This window comes from Lithobates pipiens, unplaced genomic scaffold, assembly GCF_037356315.1.
Source record: "Lithobates pipiens isolate NorthernLeopardFrog02 unplaced genomic scaffold, aLitPip1_a1.2 Scaffold_8, whole genome shotgun sequence".
In the NCBI taxonomy this organism is placed as follows: Eukaryota; Metazoa; Chordata; class Amphibia; order Anura; family Ranidae; genus Lithobates; species Lithobates pipiens.
In genome coordinates this window covers 52316228-52341765 of record NW_027507903.1, presented here as the reverse complement: position 1 = coordinate 52341765, position 25538 = coordinate 52316228, and positions in this window count along the sequence as shown.

The window sequence follows — 25538 nt, the reverse complement described above, 5'->3', positions numbered from 1 at the left end:
ATCTTTGCTCCCTGCCAGAGGCCGTGTTCTTTTTTTTGTCCTCCTCCATAGGACCTTGCATGTGTGTTTTTTACTCTGAAAACTTGCATTACTTTCTGCGACACGGACCGGCCGAGCGACTTGGAGTCGCATATTTCCAATAAGCTCTAGCTACTAGCGGAGTATGGAAAAGGGGCATATGGAAGAGGCGCTGAAGAGGTATATTCCTGGTCACTGACAGGTTAAACCGCGTGTTAGTCGTGAGCCTAGCTACTAGCAGGTGACTATCGCCCCCCAGAAGTCCGGCATGTGTTTGGGACCTACCTCGGCTGGTGTCCATGTACAGGAGTGGTGAGCTTTATGTTTGTCTCCATGGCAGCCATTCTATGTCCTTTTCTGTATGTTTTTGTTGTTTGCGCTGTGTCTCTTTTTCCCCCTTACATCGTTTTCGGCGGTGTATCTGGCAAGCTGGGCGGCTGGTTTCCTTGCGTTCCAGCCGCCCAGCTACTTCCTCATTCGCCACTCGGTCGTTCTGCGCATGCGCGAGGCCGGCGCGAGGACGAGACTTGGTTCGCGCATGCGCGTTGCGGGCTTCGCGCATGCACACTAGCGTTTTTATGGCGTAATGGGTGATGTCATTTAGGCGGCAGTTTTAAAAACAGAGAACAGCTTGCAGAGCCTCTGGGATGCTTGTAAAGCCTGCAGTGCCATTCCTGAGCCCTGATTTCTTCAGTAATAGGTATGTGTCCATGGGGAAAAGGTCAGATTATCTTTGCTTGTCCTAGCTGTTCTCTGTGTTTAATTTGGGCTGTTTTATTCCAGCCCTGGTGGATCCCTTGGATGCCTCGCCGCCCGCTAGTGGCCAGCCCTCTTGTAGAAGGTACCTTTTGTTCTTGGGTTACCTGCCGGGGGGGGGGGGGGAAGTGGAACATTAGGGTATGTTCCGCTAACACTGTTGGTTTCTCCCTTTTTCAGAACCTTCCCGCCCTTCTACGGCTTGCTCAAGTCACGCAGCCAAAGGATTATGTTGGGGGTGTAGGACGCAGGTTCCTACTGACAAGTCCCTTTGTGATGCCTGTTATGTCAAAGCGACAGGTGAAAGGAGTGACTCTGACCAACAGCTGAAGTCTATGGTCGAGAAATTGGTCAAGGACAGTCTAAAGAAATTTGAAGCCCCCCATTTGTCTCCCATAGAGTCTCCAAATTCTCCAGGGAGGGATGCTCAGGCCCAGGACACATGGGATTCCTCTCTGCCTAGCCATCCGTCTGCTGTCCTCTCAGATAGTGAATCTGAGGAAGAAGAGTCTGGTTCGGGTTTTGACTTTCCCTGCTTCCTCCTTTGGTCAAAGCCATCAAGGAAACGCTGAACTGGGAAGAGCCGGTAGTGGCTCCAGCGAAGCAAAGAAAGTTTTTTAAACAACTAAAGAAGGAGCGTATTATCTTCCCTTTCCTTTCAGAGTTGGGAGAAGTGATCTCGGATGAGTGGAGCAAGGTAGAGAAAAATAATTCTCTTCTATCTAAGATTCAGAGACTTTACCCTTTCAAGGAGGAAGAAGTCAAATATTTGGAGTCTTCCCCTCTGGTGGATGCGGCAGTAATGAGACTGGTCAGACATGTGACCCTTCCTTTAGAGGACACAGTCTTTTTTAAGGATGCTCTGGACAGGAGAATTGATTCTGACCTGAAGAGGATCTATATTACGGCCGGCATGGCCTGTAAACCAGCTCTGGCCTTAGCGGTCCTGTCTAGAGCGATGGAAGTTTGGTCCGATAGTGTTAATGAGACACTCAGAAACGTCTCAGAGGAACTTGCCAAGGGTTCTCCCATTCAAGAACTAAGGCTGGCTTCGGCTTTCTTGGGGGAGGCCTCGATTGATATTATCCGACTGGTGGCTCGAGTTATGCTCTCTTCTGTAACTGCCAAGCGTGCCCTGTGGCTCCGTCCTTGGCTAGCCGATCCCGCTTCTAAGCAGGTTTGGTGCCGTATTCCCTTTGATGGTTCTTCCTTTTTTGGCAATAAGCTGGATAGTGCTATAACTCAGGCCACCGGGGGTAAGTCAGGGTTTCTCCCCCAGGATAGGCGTCTGCAGAGTCAAAGGAGATAGTTTCCAAGAAAGCAGGGTCAAGACCGTGCCAGGGAGGCACGCAGTTACAGGCCTGGAAGGGAATTATTCAGATCTTGGAGGTCCAGACAGACATCTCTCAAAAAGTCTGCAAAGGGCAGTTCGATGGGGGAAAAAGAGCCTACTAAGTCCTTTTGAGATCGGGCCCGTCCAGGCGGTCCAGGTGGGAGCTCGTTTGTTTCACTTTCGCCATGTCTGAGCGGCCTCGATCCAGGATTTTTGGACCGTCAGGATGGTCTCTTTTGGGCACACTTGGACGTTCAGCAGTGTCCCCAAAGTCAAGCGTGTCCCCACATCCATTCCAAGGTCAGAAGAAAAAAGACAAATTCTTTTAGCCTACATAAAATCTTTGTTGGATCAAGGCGCCGCTATTCCTATTCCAGACAACCAACGCGGCATGGAAATGTATTCCCCTCTTTTCCTGGTCCAGAAGAAGAACGGTACGTGGAGACCTGTAATAGACTTGACGCGTCTAAATCGTTTCATAAGAAAGGAAAAGTTAAAAATGGAGACCCTGCCCACGATCCAACAGTCGGTGAAGCCAGGGGATTGGCTTGTCTCAATAGATCTCAAAGACGCATATTTCCACATCCTGGTGGCAACATAGTTCCAACAGTTTCTTCGTTTCTCCATTGGCCAGCTTCATTTACAGTTTACCTGCCTTCCCTTCGGTCTGTCAACCTCCCCTCGCACATTCTCGAAGGTCCTGCTAGCAGTCGTAGCATTGTTGAGAATCAGGAAAATCCGGATTTATCATTATCTGGACGATTTGCTTCTTCTGACCCAGGACAGAGATTGTCTCGTGAAACACAGGGATCTAGTTATCGCAACCCTCAAGGTATTCGGGTGGCTCCTGAATTCAGAGAAAAGCCAGTTAGTTCCTACACAGTACCTCGTGTTCCTCGGTGCTCTTTTCAATACGGCAAGAGGTACCATCTCTCTGCCCGAGGAGAAGGTTGCAGTAGTACGGGACAGGATCCTCCTGGCCCTCTCTTCGTCTCGTCTCAGTGCTCTTCATTGCCTAAAGATCATAGGCACCATGGTGTCCACCATTCCGATGGTGAAGTGGGCACAATGGAGGATTTCAAATGGGTTTCCTTCGCCAATGGTCGGGAGAGAAGGTCCAGTCCATCGAGATTACTCAGACCATAAGAGGTTCCCTCCTCTGGTGGCTTCGTCGGGAGAACCTGTTGAATTGCCACTCCCTTCTTCCAATCAAATGGATCACAGTGACGTCAGATGCCAGCAACAAGGGCTGGGGGGCACATTGTCTGTCGGAAGTGGCTCAGGGCATTTGGGACTTCCCCTCTCGGGGAATAGTGTCAAATGTGCTGGAATTACGGGCAGCCTTCCTAGCGTTGTTGGCATTTCCGCATCTGATAGTGGGAACATCCATAGTGCTCAGGCTGGACAATAAGACTGCGGTCGCCTACATAAGGAAGCAAGGGGGGACCAGAAGTCGGTCTCTGCTGCGGGAAGTAGATCCAATAATGCGTTGGGCCCAGAAGAATCTGGCCAACTTAACAGCAGCCTATGTGTCTGGAGTTCTCAACGTCCAAGCGGACTTTCTCTCACGAGTCCCCTTGGACAACAACGAGTGGGCCCTTCACGAAGATGTGTTTCAGTGGGTTCTGTCCCTGGGGATTTCTCCAGAAGTGGATCTCTTTGCCTCCCGTTTCAACAGGAAGCTAACAAAGTTCTATTCGAGGTTCAAGGATCCGCAGGCCTATGGGATAGATGCCCTAACAGAACAGTGGTGGTTCCACAAGGCATACGCCTTCCCTCCAATTCCGATTATCTTTCAGTTTCTGAGGAGACTCAGATGGGAGGAAGTAGAAGTGTTGGCAATAATTCCGCATTGGCCCAACAGGCCTTGGTTTCCTCTCCTATCCTTCCTCAGTTCCTCTCCCATCCAGATGGGATCTGCTCTCCCAAGGCTCGATTCTCCACCCATGTCCGGCTCACCTTCAGTTGGGGGCCTGGTTCTTGAGAGGGGAAGGCTGGAAGTACTAGGGTGTCCTAAGGAGGCCATTCCTACTCTCTTAAGTGCAAGGAGACGAAGTACTAATAAAGTATATGAACGGATCTGGGCTAAATTTGTATCCTATATGTCTTCCAGTACTAGTTTCTACGTTTCACCTGCAGTTCATGACGTTTTGGGTTTCCTGCAATTAGGCTTGGACTTACCTTTGTCAGTTAGTTCCCTTCGGGTTCAAGTTTCGGCTATCTCCGCATTTACAGGGGTTTCGTGAGCCAAGCATGCCCTTATCCAACAGTTCTTCAAAGGCGCAGTAAGATTGAGACCCCAGAGAAAACCCAGATTCCCTAAGTGGGATCTGCCACTAGTTCTGGACTTTTTTTCTTATTTCAATAAGGCTCTTTCCATCAGAGAACTCACCTTGAAAACTGCATTTCAGGTGGCGGTCACCTCAGCAAAGAGGGTATCAGAGATTCAGGTTCTAGGAGTCAAAGAACCCTTTCTAACATTTTTTTTCCGGACAGGGTGGTCCTAGTTCCAATGTTGAGGTCAAACCCTAAGGTCACCTTGGTTTTTCATGAAAATCAAGAAATCTCTCTACCCACATTCAGATCCTCGGATTCCTCTGAGGTTCATCCGCTTGATGTTGGTCGCTCATTAAAGCTGTATTTGGAGTCTACAGCTCCATTCCGTCAGTCGGATTTCCTGTTCGTTCTGTTCTGTGGGAAGAACAAGGGCACTAGGGCATCAGTCAGGTCAATTGCGGCATGGATAGTTCAAGCAATCCAATGGGCATACAGAGAAAAGGGCTTGGCTCCTCCTCAGGCGGTGACGGCCTATTCGACCAGAAGTCTTTCTACCTCATGGGCAGCCTCTCGCCATGTGGCTCCTGACGTGATATGCAGGGCGGCTTCGTGGTCTTCAATACACACCTTTATGTCTCATTATTGTGTTGAGCCGGCGGCTCTATCTATCCTCAGTTGACTTTGGTGTTAAAGTTTTGTCGGTTGACGGTGTCAAATAAATCTTTGTTATGCAGCATTTTGCCCACCCGGGGGTGTTTTGGCGAGTTATTTCCCACACGTTGGCTGCCATGGAGTCTGTCAGGAAAACTGAAAATTTATGTCAAAATACTTACCGTAATTTTCCTTTCCTGATGGACTCCATGGCAGCAGCCTCCCAAATGGCTGGAGTAGGATAGTTACTGAACACGGCCTCTGGCAGGGAGCAAAGATTTATGGGAGTATCGTCCTATAGAGTAATGGAAGCGGGACTAAACCCACACGTTGGGTGCCATGGAGTCCATCAGGGAAGGAAAATTACGGTAAGTATTTTGACATAAATTTTCCATTTTATTGACTGGTTTGTGCAAAAGTTATAGCGTCTACAAAATAGGGGATAGATTTATGGCATTTTTATTAATATTTTTTTTTTTACTAGTAATGGCGGCGATCAGTGACTGCGACATTATGGCAGACAAATCGGACAATTTTGACATATTTTTGGGACCATTGGCATTAATACAGCGATCAATGCTATAAAATTGCATTGATTGCTGTAAAAATGTCACTGGCAGTGAAGGGGTTGACCACTAGGGGGTGGGGGAGGGGTTAAATGTGTCCTGGGGAGTGATTCTAACTGTCTTTTGGATGAGCTAGCAGTGACACGACAATGATCGCCGCTCCCGATGACAGGGAGCTGACGCTCAGTGTCCTGTCACTAGGCAGAACGGGGAAATGCTGTGTTTACACCGGCATCTCCCCGTTCTTCAGCTCCATGAAACGATCGTGGGTAAACCCAGTGGACATCGAGTCCGCTGGTCCTGCGGGCATGGTCACGGAGCTTGCGGCAGGTGCGCGCGTGCACGCACAGTGGGAAATTCAAAGTAACATACGCGTACGTTACTTTTCCCAGCCGTGCCATTCTGCTGATGTAAAAGTACAGGTGCCAGTCGGCAAGTGGTTAAATGAGAGCGGGTAGCCTGTGGGGGTTAGCTGAAGAAGAGGAGGAGTCCTTGAAATGTGTCCTGTGACCCCACTTCTGCAGGAGACCAACGTCCACGGAGAGCTGTCATTGGGAATGAGTGAGTCGAGCAGGAGCAGCAGAGATTGCTGTCATCCAGCCCGGGTCTTCACCTGTCAGCTGGACACACAGCGATCCAGACACTGCTCATCCATCCGTTCCCTGTCACTGTGTTGTGTGATGAGTAGGCTCTTTCTCATAGACTATATGCACTTGTGAGTATATAATATGTTGTTTTTATTAAAGCCCTTTGAACGTTTTTCTGGACTCTACCTTTGCATACTGCAGTGAATTAAGCCACAGGATACAAACCATACATCTTTATCATTCCATGTAGTGCCTCTAGAGGATGCTGTAGTGCAGCGTTTTGTCTTACTCAGAGTAATATCATGCAGTGTATGTACATTATCTATCAAAGATACTGATAATTATCAAATGAATCCTGTTCTACTTTTTTCCGGCATAAAATCAGGGCATCATACGATAACTTGGGCCTCATTTAATAAATATGTAATAGGATAAATTGACTGCAAATCCAAAGTAATTGTAAAGTTTTGTTTTAAAAATAAAATATAAAAGGATGTTATACTTGCTTTTTATTTTATTTTTAAAACAAAACTTTCACACTGGAGCGGTGCGCTAGCAGGATGGTAAAAAAAAGTCCTTCAATGAAATCAATGGGGCAGCGCGGCTATATCGCCGGCAAAGCGCTGCTGCAGCAGCGCTTTGCGGTGATTTTAACCCTAAAACGACGGTAAGGCGGTGCAAAAAATATCGCTACTTTACCGCCGACGCACCCCCGTGGCTCGTTGTGAAAGAGTCAGGTCACAGTAGTTGACAGTGCTGCTGTTCAAGGTTCTCATTCATCCAGAGTGGGGGCACTCTAATACAGCAGATGCTGGAAGCCCCAGGCCTCACTTGCCCATCTTGACTCCTGCGATCCTCCCGCGTCAGTTCAGGAAAATCCTGGATGATATCCCGGTCTACTCCATCTCTTTGCAGCTACTTCCCACTCTGCATGGTTAGAATCATCCCAAGCTGGGATGTCCGGTCCACTTCTCCCGGAGTTACTTGGTGACTTGGTTTCTGTAGAACCATCCAGCACTGAGGTCTCTGAACCCTCAGGCCTTCATGTTTTGTTCCTGCTATCCACTGCTGGGGCCCCACTCCTTCAAGCCTGGTCCTTGTGGTTTACATCTTTGCTGCTGCTCTGGATCCAACTCCTCCCATCTCCTCCTAGGAACATGTGAACCCCAGTTTATATGTGAGGCCTGCCCCTGCAAATACAAGGTAATGATTCGAACAGGGCTCTCCATACAAACGGCCTACATCCCCTCCCCAGCCAGCCTTCCTTCTCAACCTTTTAACCCTAGAGGAACCCCAAAAATGATTTTCAGGTCTCAAGGAACCCTTCCTAAAACCAATTCATCAGGGGTCAATAGGAACAATGCCCCTTATACTGGTGGCCAATAGGAAGAATTTCCCTCTTAAAGTGGTGCTCAGATTGCCACCCTTAAAGACAGCTAAAAAGATATTTGCTGTCATGCTGCTGGCTTTGCTAAGTGGTGCTGAACCTTAAACTCTGTAGGCACCATCAAAAAGGTGGTTCATCGGCCACAGCTCAAGGAACCCCTAGCAACCTCTGGAGTAACCCCAGGGATCCACGGAACCCTGGTTGAGAATGGCTGTTCTAGAACTTTCAATAGAAGGTAAGGGAGATCTTCCAGGGCAATATGCAGGTGGCCACACCCTCCCCTCTCTACTCTGTCACTCTTCCCATCCAAACCAAACAGGGCAACCAGGCCTTAAAGTGCAAGGAACTGGCAAATTTACCTAACACTTAACTAACTAGCACCCACCTAAAGGTGGTGGGCGCTACATGTATATAAGATGCACTTTTTATCTTTCAAATGTGTTTCCCAGTTCTAAACTTTTCATCTGATTTCTAAATTGCTGCATTTGTAAATACCAAAAGCCAATATAAAGGAACAGTAGTGGCAAAAAGCACTTGTGAGTTTAACCAATCATTTTTTTTTTTATACAATTCTCCTTTAACCACTTCAGCCCCGGACCAATTGTCAGCCTAAGGACCAGAGGTCTTTTTACAATTTCGCACTGCACTGCTTTAACTGGTAATTGCGCGGTCAAGCAATGTTGTACCCAAACAAAATTTGCGTCCTTTTCTTCCCACAAATAGAGATTTCTTTTGATGGTATTTGATTGCCTCTGCGATATTTATTTTTTACGATATAAAAGGAAAGACTGAAAAATTAAAAAAAAAAAGATACTTTTGTTATAAGAAAAATCAAATAAACTAAATTTTAGTCATACATTTAGGCCAAAATGTATTCAGCCACATGTCTTTAGTAAAAAAAATGTCAATAAGCGTATATTTATTGGTTTGTGCAAAAGTTATAGCGTCTACAAACTAGAGTACATTTTCTGGAATTTACGCAGCTTTTAATTTATGACTGCCTATCTCATTTCTTGAGGTGCTAAAATGGCAGGGCAGGACAAACCCCCCCCCCCCCCCAAATGACCCCATTTTGGAAAGTAGACACCCCAAGGAAATTGCTGAGGGGCATGTTGAGCCCACTGAATATTTTTTATTTTTTTTTGTCCCAAGTGATTGAATAATGACACAAAAAAAAAAATATTTACAAAAAGTTGTCACTAAATGATATATTGCTCACACATGCCATAGTTATATGTGGAACTGCACCACAAAATATATTCTGCTGCTTCTCCTGAGTACGGGGATACCACATATGTGGGACTTTTTGGGAGTCTAGCCACGTACGGGGCCCCGAAAACCAATCACTGCCTTCAGGATTTCTAAGGGTGCAAATTTTTGATTTCACTCCTCACTACCTATCACAGTTTCGAAGGCCATAAAATGCCAAAATAGCACAAAACCCCCCCAAATGACCCCAGTTTGGAAATTAGACACTCCAAGCTATAGTTGCAGGAATATTACAATTTTTTTTGTCACTAAATATATTGCTCACACATGCTATGGGCATAAGTGAAATTACACCCCAAAATAAATTCTGCTGCTTCTCCCGAGTACGAGGATACCACATGTGGGGGACTTTTTGGGAGCCTAAAACCAAGCACCGCCTTCAGGATTTAAATTTAAAACGCTACCAAAAAAAACTGTTAGCGATCGCAGGGATCAGGCCTGACTCTGCGAACGCTGCAGTTATGTGTTTAGTGTTTTGTAAGTGACAGTGATCGATCGATACTGCACGTGGGTGGGCTGGGCGGAGGGGCAAAACGCAGGTGCTAGCAGGTATCTGGGCTGATCCCACTAACAATGCGTTTTTTTGGAACCCTAAACTGCTGGGGACGCTAGTATAGATCTGATCAGATCAGATATTGATCTGTTTAGATACTATACCACTACGGGAGGTGTATGCTTTGCGCGTGGGTGTTAGCGGTACTGGCACTAACCTAGCGCTGCCTGGGGCGACGTAGACCCTGACCATAAAACCTAATTGATATTACCCGCCGGGTGATCAAGGGGTTAAACCTTTATTGGGTAATAAATGGTGGGTGCCCTGATGCTATAAAAAGCAAACTATCTAACCAGAGTCACCCGTAACACTTATACAGTGATCACTGGCGAAAGGGTTAACTAGGGGCAATCAGGGGGTTAAAATCTTTATTGGGTAGTATATGGGGGTCCCTGACGCTATATAAAAACCTAACGGGGAACCTAAATAACTGGCTAACCAGCGTCACCAGTGACACTTATACGGTGATCGCTGGTGAAAGGGTTAACTCTAATATATGGGGGTACCTAATGCTATAAAAACCTGGCGGTGAACATAAAAAAGAACTAGCTACCTAGCGGCACCAGTGACACTAATGCAGCGATCAGAAAAACGATTGCTTAGTGACACTGGCAAAAGGGGGTGAAAGGGTTAACTAGGGGCAATCAGGGGGTTAAAACCTTTATTGGGTAGTATATGGGGGTACCCAGCGCTATAAAAACCTGGCGGTGAACCTACAAAAATAACTAGCTACATAGCGGCACCAGTGACACCAATACAGCGATCAGAAAAACGATCGCTTAGTGACACTGGCAAAAGGGGGTGAAAGGGTTAACTCTAGGGGCAATCGGGGGGTTAAACCTTTATTGGGGGGGTAGGGGGCTACCCTGGACCTAACACTAACTGCCCTGACAGTTTTTACTGTCACAACTGACACTAAATGCAGTGATCAGTAAATAAATGATCACTGCAATCAGTGACACTGTGACTGGGAGGGGGGGGGGGCATCGGGAGGCAATCGGGGGGTGATTTGTGTGCCTATGTGTACCTACATGTCAGTGTAGTGTTGGTGCACTTACTATTGTGTTCTCCTCGCAGTCCGGTCAAAAAGACCACCCCAAGGAGAATGACATCACTTCCTCCCTGCTTGTGTTTACACTACACAGGCGGGGGAAGCTTCTCATTCGCCAGGAGCGATCGAGAGGGGATGGCCAGAAAACAACGGCCATCCCCTCATCCCGGATCGCTCCTGAAGCGAAACGGACCGCCGCAGCCAGCGGGAGGGGGTCCGATCGGACCCCCCACCCGCTGGAAGGCAAGCACGTACATGTACGTGCTTGTGCCTGTCGGTGCCATTCTGCCGACGTACATTGCCATGCGGCGGTCCTTAAGTGGCTAACCACTTGCCTACTGGGAACTTAAACACCCTTAATAACCAGACCAATTTTCAGCTTTCAGTGAGCTCACATTTTTAATGACAATTACTCAGTCATGCAACACTGTACCCATATGACATTTTTGTCCTTTTTTTTCACACAAATAGAGCTCTCTTTTTGGTGGTATTTAATCACCACTGGGTTTTTTATTTTTTGTGCTATAAAATAAAAAATACCGAAAATTCTGTTAAAAAAAAAGTAATTTTTCTTCATAAATTTTGGCCAAAATTTATACTACTACATATCTTTGGGAAAAATAAGTACAAATTGGTGTATATTATTTGGTCTATGTGAAAGTTATAGAGTCCACAAGCTATGGTGCCAATATCTGAAAATTGATCACACCTGAAGTACCGACGGCCTATCTCATTTCTTGAGACCCTAACATGCCAGAAAAGTGCAAATACCCCTCAAATGACCCCTTTTTGGAAAGAAGACATTCCAAGGTATTTCGTAAGAGGCATGATGAGTTTTTTGAAGTTGTCATTTTCTCCCACAATTCTTTGCAATATCAAGATTTATTTTTCCTTTTTTTTTTCTTTTTACAAAATTGTCATGTTATCAGTTTATTTCTCACACACAGCATATGCATACCACAAATTACACCCCAAAACACATTCTGCTATTACTCCTGAGTATGGCGATACCACATATGTGAGACTTTTACACAGCGTGGCCACATACAGAGGCCCAACACGCAGGGAGTACCATCAGGCGTTCTGGAGCACCCAGGTCAATTCTGATATTTCTCTCTTACATGTAAATATCATCATTTATTTGCAAGAAAATAACATAGAACCAAAAAATATGATATATCTTTTTTTAGCAAAGACCCTAGAGAATACAATGGTGGTCGTTGCAACTTTTTATCTTGCACGGTATTTGCGCAGCAACTTTTCGAATGCGGTTTAAAAAAAAAAACAGTTTTGTGCTTTAAAAAACAAAACAATAAAGTTAGCCCAATGTTTTTGCATAATGTGAAAGATGAAGTTACGCCGAGTAAATAGATACCTAACATGTCACCCTTCAAAATTGCACACACTCGTGGAATGGAGCCAAACGTCGCTACTTAAAAATTCCCATAGGCGACATTTTAACTTTTTTTACTGGTTACATGTTTTGGGTTACAGAGGAGGTCTAGGGCCAAAATTATTGCTCTCGCTCTAACGTTCACAGCGATACCTCACATGTGTGGTTTGAACACCGTTTACATATGTGGGCGTTCGCTTCTGCATGTGAGCACATGGGGACAGGGGTGCTTGAAAAAAAAAAAAAAAAATTTTATTGTTCATTTTACTTTATTTATTTTAGTTTGACACTTTTTTCCCCAAAAATAAATTTTTGGATTACTTTTATTCCTATTACAAGGAATGTAAACATCCCTTGTAATAGGAATATGGCATGACAGGTCCTCTTTACAGTGACATATAGGGTCAATAAGACCCCACATCTCACCTCTAGGCTGGGAAACCTGAAATAAAAAAAAAACAAAAAAAAAAAAATGATTCTGGCTTTGATCGTGTTGGCAAGTCGGTAGAAGCACCGGAGGGCGGCGGGAGGGGGGGAAGTCCCCCCTCGCCTCCTGTAAGAACGATCAAGCAGCGGAACAGCCGCTATGATCATTCTTATGGTGTAGGGAATCGCCAGCTGTAAAAGCTGATATCTGAATGATGCCTGTAGCTACAGGCATCATTCAGATATCCTTGCACAAAGTCAAGGACGTCATATGATGGCCGGCGGGCAGGAAGTGGTTAAAATGCATTTATTTTTTTTAACGCAAAGTTGTCCATTTATACAATATTTCTAACACATAGCATGTACATAGCAAAAATGACACGCCAAAATAGATTCTCCTACTTCTCCTGAGTACGGGGATACCACATGTGTGAGACTTCCACAGCCTGGCCACATACAGAGGCTGAGTACATCCAAGCATGGCTGAGCATGGCCGAGCATGGCTGGGTATCACAGAGTATTGCAGGGTATCACCGAGTATGGCTGGGTATTGCAGGGTATCACAGAGTATGGCTGAGCATGGCTGAGTATGGCTGGGAATTGCAGAGTATCACCGGGTATGGCTGGGTATTGCAGGGTATCACTGACTATGGCTGGGTATTGCAGGGTATCACCGACTATGGCTGGGAATTGCAGGGTATCACTGACTATGGCTGGGAATTGCAGGGTATCACCGACTATGGCTGGGTTTTGCAGGGTATCACCGAGTATGGCTGGGTTTTGCAGGGTATCACCGAGTATGGCTGGGTATTGCAGGGTATCACCGAGTATGGCTGGGTATTGCTGGGTAGGGATGAGCTTCGTGTTCGAGTCGAACATACGTTCGACTCGAATATCGGCTGTTCGCCCGTTCGGCGAATTCCGAACATTATGGGCCGTTCGCGCCAAATTCGTGTGGCGCTCACTGCCCACAATGCACTGCGATGACGATTGGCCAAGCATGCACTGTGACCCCGCATGCTTGGCCAATCACAGCGCCAGCAGCGAGGAGAGCCATGACTGGCCACAGGCAGGATGCCTGTGGCCAATCATAGCTCAGGCTGTGTAGTACACGCCCCACACTATATAAGGCCGCCAGCGAGGCGGCCTTGTGTAGTGTGTTGGCGTCTGAAGCAGTTAGTGGGTGTTCTGTGTATCTTCAACACAGTATACACCGATCGTGATCGGCCGATTTTTCGATCTTGCTCTTCTGTAGTGGTTGTTGTCTGCGTGCCCTGACCGCAGTATACACCGCTATATTCACCTCACCTATATAGCTAGCGATATATCTATCTTTTATATTAGAGCTTGCAGTCAGTAGTGTTAGGAGCTTGTGCGTGCTGTCTGCGCGCTCTGTACCCAGTACACACCGCTATATCCACCTACATAGCTCTTCTCTATTTGAGCCATCTGCCATCTGCAGGAGTTATTGGAAATTGTGTGTGCCTCCAGCACAGCACAGTATACATCTGTATATACCCCTTTATCTCTGGTGTTCTATAATAAAGGCATCTGCAGGAGTTAGTGGGTGTTGTGTGCCTCCAGCACAATATACACTACCCAACTGCTGTTTTACCCAACTTCCTTCAGGCCATTACCATGTCTGGAAGGCCAGCAAGGAGAGGCAGACAGGCGCGAGCCGATAAAAGAGGGCAAGCAGGCTCTGTGTCTAGAGACAACAGTGCTGGTCGTGGACGCGGTGCATTGTCATCAGCACGTGGCCATGGGACACGCTTGTCCTTCTTTTCGGCAGCTGGACATGTTGAGCCGCAACATGCCAACGACTTGGTAGAGTGGATGACCAAGCCCTCTTCATCCTCCTCATCCTCTCTCACCCAGTCTCAGGGTACTAGCAAAGCAGCCGCCAACGCATCGTCTTCCCTCGTCTCAATGTCATCATCAGTGACTCCTTCCCTAGACCCACCACGTCCTCCTGAGGAGTCTCCTGAACTCTTTGAGCACAGTGTTGGGTACATGCTCCAGGAGGATGCCCAGTGTTTTGTAGGCTCTGATGATGACACTCAGCAAGAGGAAGGCAGTAGCGTGAATGCAGAGAGAGGGGATGCTCAAGAAGGACAGCAATCTGGCAGTCATATTCCACAAGCTGCAGCATACTGTCAGGTTTGCTACAGCGATGAAGAGGGAGGGGATGATGAGGGCACTGACTCCACGTGGGTGCCTGGTAGGAGAGAGGAGGAGGAGGCACATGTCCAAAGAGGCAGGATGCCCTCCGGGGGCCAGCTTAGGGGCAGCACACCGACTGAATCACACCGCAGATCTCCGCCTGTGCAGGGCGCTGCCTCTGCGCGTTATTCTAAAAGTTCTTTGGTGTGGGCCTTTTTTGAGACGAGTGCATCAGATCGCACCACTGCTATTTGCAACATATGTCTCAAGCGTATCTCGCGTGGCCAAAACATCAGCCACTTGGGCACCACATGCTTGACCAGACATATGTTGACCTGCCATGCAGCTCGTTGGCAAGCGTACCTCAAAGACCCACACCAAAGAACAAAGCGGACCTCTCCTTTCTCCTCATCAGCTGGCATCTCCAACCCCACTAGACCTTCAGTCCTCTCTAAAACCTGCTCTGAGAGGAATGAAGGTGTAGAATTAGGTGTGTCACAGCCAAGTGCTTCCGGGCACTCTGCTAGCAGTACACCCACGTCCGATTATAGCAGGCAAATGTCCCTGCCCCAGCTGCTGGACCGGCGAAAGAAGTTCACTCCCAGCCATCCACATGCCCAGCGGTTGAATGCTAGCTTGGCTAAATTGCTAGCACTTCAACTGCTGCCTTTTCAGTTGGTAGACTCGGCCCCCTTCCGTGAGTTTGTACAATGTGCGGTTCCTCAGTGGCAGGTCCCCAAACGCCACTTTTTCTCACGGAAGGCGATTCCGGCTCTCTACCGGCATGTGGAAGGCAATGTCCTTGCCTCGCTGGACAGGGCGGTCAGCGGTAAGGTGCATATTACCGCTGACTCATGGTCCAGCAGGCATGGACAGGGACGTTACCTGTCTTTCACGGCCCATTGGGTCACTCTTCTGGCAGCTGGGAAGGATGCAGGACAAGGTGCAGTAGTGTTGGAGGTTGTTCCGCCACTACGCCTCCAAAATGCTACTATTGGTTGTGACACACCTCTCTCCTCCACCCCCTCCTCTTCTTCTTCCTCCATGGCCTCTTCCAGTGCTCTGTCCTCAGAACCAGCGGTGCTCCGTAGGCATTCCAGGGGCTACGCAAGTACGCAGGCAAAACGATGCCATGCCGTACTTGCGCTGGTTTGTTTGGGGGACAGGAGCCACACTGGGGCGGATGTTTTGTCAGCTCTGCAGGGGCAGGCCGAGAGGTGGTTGACGCCACGCCAGCTTAAGCCAGGAATGGTGGTTTGCGACAATGGCACCAACCTCCTCTCCACCCTCCGACAGGGACAACTGACCCATGTGCCCAGTGTAGCTCACGTCCTTAACCTGGTGGTGCAGCGGTTCTTGGGCAGGTACCCGGGCTTACAGGATGTCCTGAAGCAGGCCAGGAAAGTCTGTGTGCATTTCCGCCGATCATTTAATGCCTGTGCTCGGCTGGCTGAGCTCCAAAAGGAGTTGAACCTGCCCAAGAACCGCCTTATATGTGACATGCCCACCAGGTGGAACTCAACGTTGGCCATGCTGCAGCGGCTGAACACGCAGCAGAGGGCCATCAATGAGTACCTGTGCGACTACGGCACCAGGACAGGGTCAGGGGAGCTCGGTTTTTTCTCACCACGCCAGTGGGGCATGATCAGGGATGCATGCACTGTCCTGTCACCGTTTGAGGAGGCCACAAGGATGGTGAGCAGTGACAGTGCATGCATCAGTGACACTGTACCTCTTGTCCACCTCTTGGAGCATACACTGCGTGGAATAATGGATAGGGCACTTGAGGCAGAACAGAGGCAGGAAGAGGAGGACTTCCTTGCTTCTTAAGGCCCCCTTTATCCAGACAGTGTTCCTGCTGTGCCACCCATCACACAGGAAGAGGATGAGGAGGAGGAAGAGGAGGAGGAGGATGATTGTGTCAGCATGGAGGTGGAGGCTGGCACTCAGCATCAGCAGCAGCAGCAGTCTTGTAGGGATGATTTACAGTCCCAAGAAACACGTGGACTTGTACGTGGCTGGGAGGAGGTAGCTGCGGATCATGTTGTCCTTAGTGACCCAGAGGACTCCGGACCGAATGCCTCAGCTAACCTACGCTGCATGGCCTCTCTGATCCTGCAAAGCCTGCGGAAGGATCCTCGTATTTTTGGATCAAGGAGAGGGACCATTACTGGCTGGCCACTCTCCTTGATCCACGGTACAAGGGTAAGGTTGCCGACCTTATCTTGCCATCGCAGAGGGAGCAGAGGATGAGACATCTCCGGGAGGCCTTGCAGAAAGGTCTGTGCAACGCGTTTCCAGAGACTGGGAGGTTACAAACTCCTGGTCCTGGACAACGTGTTGCTGAGGCATTGGTCAGAAGGAGCGGTGGAGAAGGTGGCCGTCTGACTGATGTTTTCAGACAGTTTTTTAGTCCGCAGCCCCAAGGTATGATCGGTTCCAGCAACCATCGCCAGCGTCTGATTTACATGGTGCAGGAATACCTAGGGGCAAGGTCAGACTTGGACACCTTTCTCACCGAAAATCCTCTGGCTTACTGGGTCTTGAGGATGGATCACTGGCCAGAGCTTGCACAGTATGCAATTGAGCTACTGGCCTGTCCTGCATCCAGCGTTCTTTCGGAACGCACCTTCAGTGCTGCTGGTGGCTTTGTTACCGATAACAGGGTGCGCCTGTCCACTGAATCAGTTGATCGACTGACCTTCATCAAGATGAATCAGTCTTGGATCACCCACAGCTACCAAGCACCTGAAGCTGATGTAACCGAATAATTTTTTTTGAAATATCACATCCCTTCCAGACTGCCTATGCTGATGCTGAGTGACTGTCCTGTTATGTTGATTGTCTATCCTCTTCCTCCTCCGCTGATATGTTGGAAGAACATTTCTGGTTCTGGGTGATGCCATCAGCCCAATTTTTCTGCCCCTGTTTAACAGGGGCGTTTAATTACAATTTTTGATGCAATGCTTTGCAGCAGGGCTAATTCCTGCAATAAAACTAGAGTATATGGGAGAGGTTGCAGTGTGGTGGCACCAGCACCAGTGCCTAAGGCCCAATTTTTCTGCCCCTGTTTAACAGGGACATGTAATTACAATTCTTGATATAATATTTCACAGGAGGGCCCGTTCCTGTGCCCACCCAGAGTAACTGTGAGGGATTATAGTGTTGTGGCACCAGCACCACAACCACCAAAGGTCAATTTTTCTACCACTGTTCAACAATGGCATGTAATTACAATTCTTGATATAATCGTTCACAGCAGGGCGCTCCAGCGCCCACCAAGTGTCACTTTCAGGGCTTACAATGTTGTGGCAAAACCAACACCTTGTTCCACCATTTCTGCAGAGCATATAGGGCAGGCCCCTACTTTCAAACATCCAACTTACAAACATCTCCTACTTGCAAATGGAAGGAGACAACAGCAAGTGAGATGAAAAAAGATGGACGACAAAACAAACTATACAGGGGTGATAACCCTTCCCTATGTTTTCCAAAAAGCTTAAAAATAGTTTTTTTGACTGGAGCTACACTTTAAAAATGCACCAGTTGAAAATTACAAACAGATTCAACTTAACACAACAAACCTACACAGTCCCTGTCTTGTTTGCACCGCCTGTATACTGCTGTTCTGAGTATATAGGGCCTGGGGGCCACACGCATTTCCTTTTTTTAATATGGGTACTGGGTTCCCCTTAATATGCGTACAAGACCCAAAGGGGCTGGTAATGGACAGGGAGGGCTACCCATGCCATTTTTCTCAATGATTTTCAACCATATTGCAGGAACCAGATATAACATTAAAACCGCAAGCAGTTTTAAATTATGTTATTTCCTTTTAATGTCATTTTGTGCAGGGACTGTTCTAAACACGGGAAACACGTGGCACTTCACAGGCATACTACAGACACCCCCCAGGCACCATATTTAAAGGAATATTTCACTTTTTTTTTCACTTTAATCGTCATTAAAATCAGTGCTCCCGCCAAAATGGCCATTTTTAAAAACATTTTAGGCATTGACCCATGTCCCCTGGGGCAGGAGCCAGGTTCCCAAACCCTTTTTAGGACAGTATCTTGCATATTAGCCGTTAAAATTAGCACTTTTAATTTAGAACGTTCGAGTCCCATAGACTTCAATGGGGTTCTAAAGTTCGTACGAATTTGGGGTCCGTTCGAAAGTTCTGGTGCGAACCGAACCGGGGGGTGTTCGGCTCATCCCTATTGCTGGGTATGGCAATTTATGGCAGAGTATTGGCAGGGTATTGCAGAGTATTGCTGGGTACTGCAGATTATTGCTGGGTATTACAGAGTATTGGCAGGGCATTGCTGGGTATTACAGAGTATTGGCAGGGCATTGCAGAGTATTGGCAGGGCATTGCTGGGTATTAGAGTATTGACAGGGCATTGCAGAGTATTGACAGGGCATTGCAGAGTATTACAGAGTATTGGCAGGGCATCGCAGAGTATTGGCTGGGCATTGCAGAGTATTGGCTGGGCATTGCAGAGTATTGGCTGGGCATTGCAGAGTATTGGCAGGGCATTGCAGAGTATTGGCAGGGCATTGCAGAGTATTGGCAGGGCATTGCAGAGTATTGGCAGGGCATTGTTGTATATTGCAGAGTATTGGCTGGGCATTGCTGTATATTGCAGAGTATTGGCAGGGCATTGCTGTATATTGCAGAGTATTGGCAGGGCATTGCTGGGTATTGCAGAGTATTGTCAGGGCATTGCAGAGTATTGTCAGGGCATTGCAGAGTATTGTCAGAGCATTGCAGAGTATTGGCTGGGCATTGCAGAGTATTGGCTGGGCATTGCTGGGTATTGCAGAGTATTGGCAGGGCATTGCGGGGTTAATTGTCGGTGAGCAGCGCTGTGGGCACTACAGATCCAGTCCACAACGCTGCTAGACACCGATCTTTCCCCTCTCACTGTACCGATCGATACAGAGAGGGGAGGGAGGAATCGACAACAGAACATGATGCCGGTTTGTTTACAAGTGATCGCTCCATCATTTGAGGGAGCGATCACGCGGTAAACAGCCGCGATGAGTGTCTGTTTACCGTGAACCGTGATGCATCGGGAGGATGCCCTCGAGTGGGCGCGCCCCCTGTGAGAGAGTAGACATTATAGTACGTCCTCCCAAAGTTAAGCAACCGCCCTCTAGCCGTCATTCAGCTATGGGCCGGTTGTTAAGTGGTTAAGGGGTGTGTCCTATGCCTACATACTTTTGCTAATAGGTGTCCCTCGTTCCCATTTCAGAAAGTTGGGAGGTATGCTAGTGTTACTGGCCAGAACACTAGAGAGAAAAAAGCCCCCCCCCCCCCAAAAAAAGAAAAGAAAATGAATGCAGCCACCACATCTAATGGTTGGTAAGCTGAAATTTATTACATTTTTGGTTTGGGGGTTAATACGACTTTAACAGCCACAGCTAAGACACCATGCAGTTGTGGATCATTACGTATCTGTTTTCTATACAGCCTGAATAGATCCACCTTGCTGCTATATACAGGTCTTCATGTGCTTGTTCAGGATCAGCTTTGTTTCTTCTACTCATGCCTTACTATTGGAAAGAAGCCAATTGAATGTACAGTTCTGCACTGCAGCAGAATCCTTTGCTGGGAAGGCAATCTGATAATTAGGAATAAATATCCTAACACACTGACCAATCTGTGCAATCTAGATAACAATTGTGAAACCAAAGTATATAGAAGATAGTAAAAAAATAAAAAAAAACTCAAGTTTCTTAAAACAATATAGTTCAGTAAATATTTTTGCAGCATATGTGAAAGTATAGTATATAGTATATGTGAAAGTATAGGCATACGTCAAAAGTCTGGAGTGGCTGTCATTGAGGATGATACATATATTCATTTAATCATAGAGTAGAATGAATAAATGATAAAGTATGAAGAGACTGTATGAATACAGATGCAGCATTTATGTAGAAACATCTCTTCAGCACCATTCACACTTCGCTTTGATTGAACATGTGACTAAATGCATAGGAAACGCATGTTTTCCCTGCATGTTTCAGAACTGTGTTGCAAACATGCATCTTACTTGTGGTGCCATTAATTGTTAATGGAGCCCCCCAAATGCAGTTAGCACATGTGCGCCGTGCCGCATAGCAAATACGCTACAAATGTGCCAAACGCACGTACAAAAAAAAAAGCCTGATGCTCCACACCCAAAAAGGTTTGAGAGCTTCTTTGGCACATTTATCGTGGATAGGACAGCCCATTCAAATGTATGAGCTGCCCTATGACAGTGTGACAAGCAGAACACATGAAGAATGCACAAAAAAATACGAGTGGTGCATTTGTCATGCATAGGGAAGCCCATTCGTGTTTACAGGCTTTCTTATTGAAGTCTATGGGGCCAGAATCACCCATAGATGCTAAAAAATAAGCTTGTGTATTAGGGAACCTGAGTGTACAAGTGTGAACTAGGACAATTAGAAAAAATGCATTTTTGAGCCTAGTCAGACCCATGGCATACTTAGTGGCATTCCAAGGGTTCAGTACGCACCGGGGACCAGCACTATGAGGGTGCTGGTCAGTACATGTTCTGGTCAGTGGCGGCTGATGCTCAATATTTTGGGGGGGTGGCAAACAAACCTACAAACCTCCAAACCTCCCCCCTCACTCACACCGCCACACCAACCCCCCTCCCCACGGGAGACGGACGGGAAGGCAGTCTTGCCTTAGGGAATTAAGAGGCTCAAAGACAAGGGGTAGAGCTGCTGTTCCTCGCTCCAACCGATGGAAGAGCCGGGGCTTCTTCTCCCGGTCGAACAGGAAGTGGGTCCAGAGACCCATTTGAGTCCTAAGACTCCCTGGCCAATATTTTGGGGGGGACGGCAAACAAACCTCCAAACCTCCTCCCTCACTCGCACCGCCACCACCACACCGACCCCCCTCCCCATGGGAGACAGACAGGAAGGCAGTCTTGCCTTAGGAGATTAAAAGGATCGAGGACGAGGGGTAGGGCTACTGTTCCTCGCTCCAGCCGAGGGAAGAGCCAGGGCTTCTCCCCCCGCCCCAAACAGGCGTTGCTTCTTCTTCTGGCCGAACAAGAAGTGGGTCCTGAGACCTATTTGGCTGGGAGTTCTAAGACTCCCTGGCCAACCGGGTCTCAGGACCAGCTTCCTGATTGGCTGGTACCAGAACCCGGAAGACAATAGAGAATATTAATTTGTTATTGTCACACAACTGGGGGGGCTCAGGGCGTAGTGTCCTTCGCCCTGAGCCCACCCTTTTTTTAAGCCAATTAGAGCCTCAGACTCTAATAATAATAATTCCAAAAAGAAAAAAAAAACACATTGAAATCCATGTGTCCAGAGCCCTGCATGTAGGGGCCTGACGCATGGATTAGGGGGACATCGCCCCTTATGGATGGGCCACCACTGATTTTGGTGCTGTATACATTATATGCTGTATATTCTGTGCAATTTGGCCACATCCACTTTATTCAATTACTTTTTTTTTCTCCTGTGGGTCAGGCATAGTCAGGCCTAAGGAAACAAGCTGAAAAACGCTGTGTAATTGGAGGGGTAATTTAACATTTAAGCCTTGCAAATAAAGCCTTTCTTGGAAGTAAACAAATATTTTTGCTCACTTCCGAAATACATGCTTTCTGATCATCAACTTTTATATGTCAGATATAAACTTCATATTATTCCTTACCACAGGAAATCATTCCCTTTGGATTTGTATCAGAGATTGTCAGTAAGGTTCTTGACAGCTTATATTTTAAATTAGAAAACTCTTTCAGAATACGTCTATAGCATACATTTCCAGTACTAGCTATTAAGCTATTATTTTTCTGGCCCTCTAAAGTTATTATTACTGTTATTTTTTTGCCATGGGCCCTCTAGGGCAAAGACCAGGCTGCATTGTTATGCAAAGATGTAACAAGCAAGGTTTCAAGTAAAAATCACATAATGGGTCAATGGTTTTTGGAGCTCCATTTTGAAAGCAATCTCAGTGTTGACTTTTATCACTGTATACCTGTATTATTATAATACAATCATCTACAACCCATACTAGTTGTGTTTAGAATAAGCTGCCACATGAACTTTAACCTTCTATACAAAAATATTTGCCTGTGTTACGTCAGAACCGGCTACCTGTCAGTTTAGGTAACTAAAGTGACGTTCCATCAGCTATGCATTGTGTACACCGCTACCAGGTTTACTAACCTGATGGAACACTGTAGTCAGAAGAAGGCGGCAGCGGTCATAGTACACCCAGCTAGGTCTTCAATTCAAGAGTCATTTTAGTAATAAAGTGAGCGTATATACAGTATCTCACAAAAGTGAGTAGACCCCTCACATTTTTGTAAATATTTTATTATATCTTTTCATGTGACAACACTGAATAAATGACACTTTGCTACAATGTAAAGTAGTGAGTGTACAGCTTGTATAACAGTGTAAATTTGTTGCCCCCTAAAAATAATTCAGCACACAGCCATTAATGTCTAAACCGCTGGCAACAAAAGTTAGTATACCCCAAGTGAAAATGTCGAAAAATGGCCCAATTAGCCATTTTCCCTCCCCGGTGTCATGTGACTCGTTAATGTTACAAGGACTCAGGTGTGAATGGGGACCAGGTGTGTTAAATTTGGTGTTATCACTCTCACTCTCTCATACTGGTCACTGGAAGTTCAACATGGCACCTCATGGCAAAGAACTCTCTGAAGATCTAAAAAAAAAGAATTGTTGCTCTACATAAAGATGATATAGGCTATAAGAAAATTGCCAAGACCCTGAAACTGAGCTGCAGCACGGTGGCCAAGACCATACAATGGTTTAACAGGACAGGTTCCACTCAAAGCAGGCCTCACCACAGTCGACCAAAGAAGTTGAGTGCATGTGCTCAATGTCATATTCAGAGGTTGTCTTTGGGAAATAGATGTATGAGTGCTGCAGAGGTTGAAGGGGTGGGGGGGTCAGCCTGTCAGTGTTTAGACCATAAGCACACTGCATCAAACTCGTCTGCATGGCTGTCGTCCCTGAAGGAAGCCTCTTCTAAAGATGATGCACAAGAAAGGCTGCAAATAGTTTGCTGAAGACAAGTAGACTAAGGACATGGATTACTGTCCTGTGGTCTGATGAGACCAAGATAAACCAGGTGAGGAGTACAAAGACAAGTGTGTCTTGCAGACAGTCAAGCATGGTGGTGGGAGTGTCATGGTCTGGGGCTGCTTGAGCGCTTCCGGCACTGGGGAGCTTCAGTTCAATGAGGGAACCATGAATGCCAACATGTACTGTGACATACTGAAGCAGAGCATGAGCCCCTTTCTTTGGAGACTGGACCACAGGGCAGTATTACAACATGATAACGATGCCAAACACACCTCCAAGACGACCACTGCCTTGCTAAAGAAGCTTAGGGAAAAGGTGATGGGCTGGCCAAGCAAATTTCCAGACCTAAAACCTATTGAGCATCTGTGGGGCATCCTCAAACGGAAGGTGGAGGAGCGCAAGGCATCTAACATCTACCAGCTCTGTGATGTCATCATGGAGGAGTGGAAGAGGACTCCAGTGGTAACCTGTGAAGCTCTGGTGAACTCCATGCCCAAGAGGGTTAAGGCAGTGCTTTAAAATAATGGTGGCCACAAAAAATATTGAAACTTTGGGCTCAATTTTGACATTTTCACTTAGGGGTGTACTCACTTTTGTTGCCAGCGGTTTAGACATTAATGGCTGTGTGTTGAGCTATTTTGAGAGGACAGCAAATTTACACTGTTATACAAGCTTTACACTCACTACTTTACATTGTAGCAAAGTGTAATTTATTTATTTGTCACATGAAAGGATATAACAAAATATTTACAAAAATTGAGGGGTGTACTCACTTTTGTGAAATACTGTAAATAAATATAGTATATTAACATCTGTGATGGTGATTTGATGTTCGATTTTGAAAGAAGCTGGATGCAAGCAGTAGGAAGGTGGCGGAGGCCATGTTGGTACACCCCACACTGCTCTGCGCTAAACCTTTAGGCTTTCAAAATTAAACATGCAAAAAGCACCACAGATGTCAGCATAATATATTAATGAATATACACTCACTTTATTGCTAAAATTATTGTTAAATTAAAGACGTAGCTGGGTGTAGTAAGATGTAGGTATGGATACGGTTATTGTGTAATAAAATATTGGATTATATATTTATATATTTTTTTAGAACCTTTAAGTGATTGATGGGAATTTTGGGTATAAATATGGGATTCATTGGAAAGGTATACAGTAGGTTATCGAAGGAATAAAAGAAGATATAATAATAATACTTGGAGTATGGGAATAATCCAATATGTGCAATGTCTGTACTTATAATTAATCAGTGTTAGACTTGGAATGTGATTTTTAATTTTGTAATTTGGGAACTTGTTTTGAAAATAATGTACATTTGATAATCATTTAATACTGTCTTATGAATTTAAATACATTTTTATGTAAAATATTGTTTTGATTTTATAAACTTGGTAATCAATTTTTGCGTACGGGCAGAGGCAGGAACGGTAATAAATAGAGTGTGTGTCTTCTTCAACTGCTTGAGCGGGACTGAGGCTGCGCATAATCTGCCTTTTCTATTGGCCCTGGCCCTTTATTGATAACTTAAAAGCACTGACCCCAGTGACCAGGTACGCTTCGTGAAGACATCAATGACGAAACGTACGTCGAGACGGTACCTGGTCACGTTTTTCCTGACGCCATATCCGGTTACCTGGTTGTCGGTCTGACTGCTTGGAACGCACGCCATAACAACGGTATAGAGTGGAAACACTTCACCCATCGAATCTGCATTTTGAAGGTGAGCAGCCCCAGTGCCGGGTCGGGCACATGACAATGTAAGGAGCCATTTGGCTATGTTTTTTAAACACTTTTTTTTATAAAAACAGTATTATGCTATGGATGTTTTATGCTTTTTCCCAGTGGCGGAATTATAGGGGTCGCCAAGATCGCCATGGCGACTGGGCCCCTTGCTGCAGGGGGCCCTTGGGGGCCCCCTGTACTCTTCAATAGGAGGGGAGGCTGAGAGGAGCTCCCTGGTCATCAGTCGAACTGAAATCGGCACTATGCAGGGAGCTCCTCACATTAGC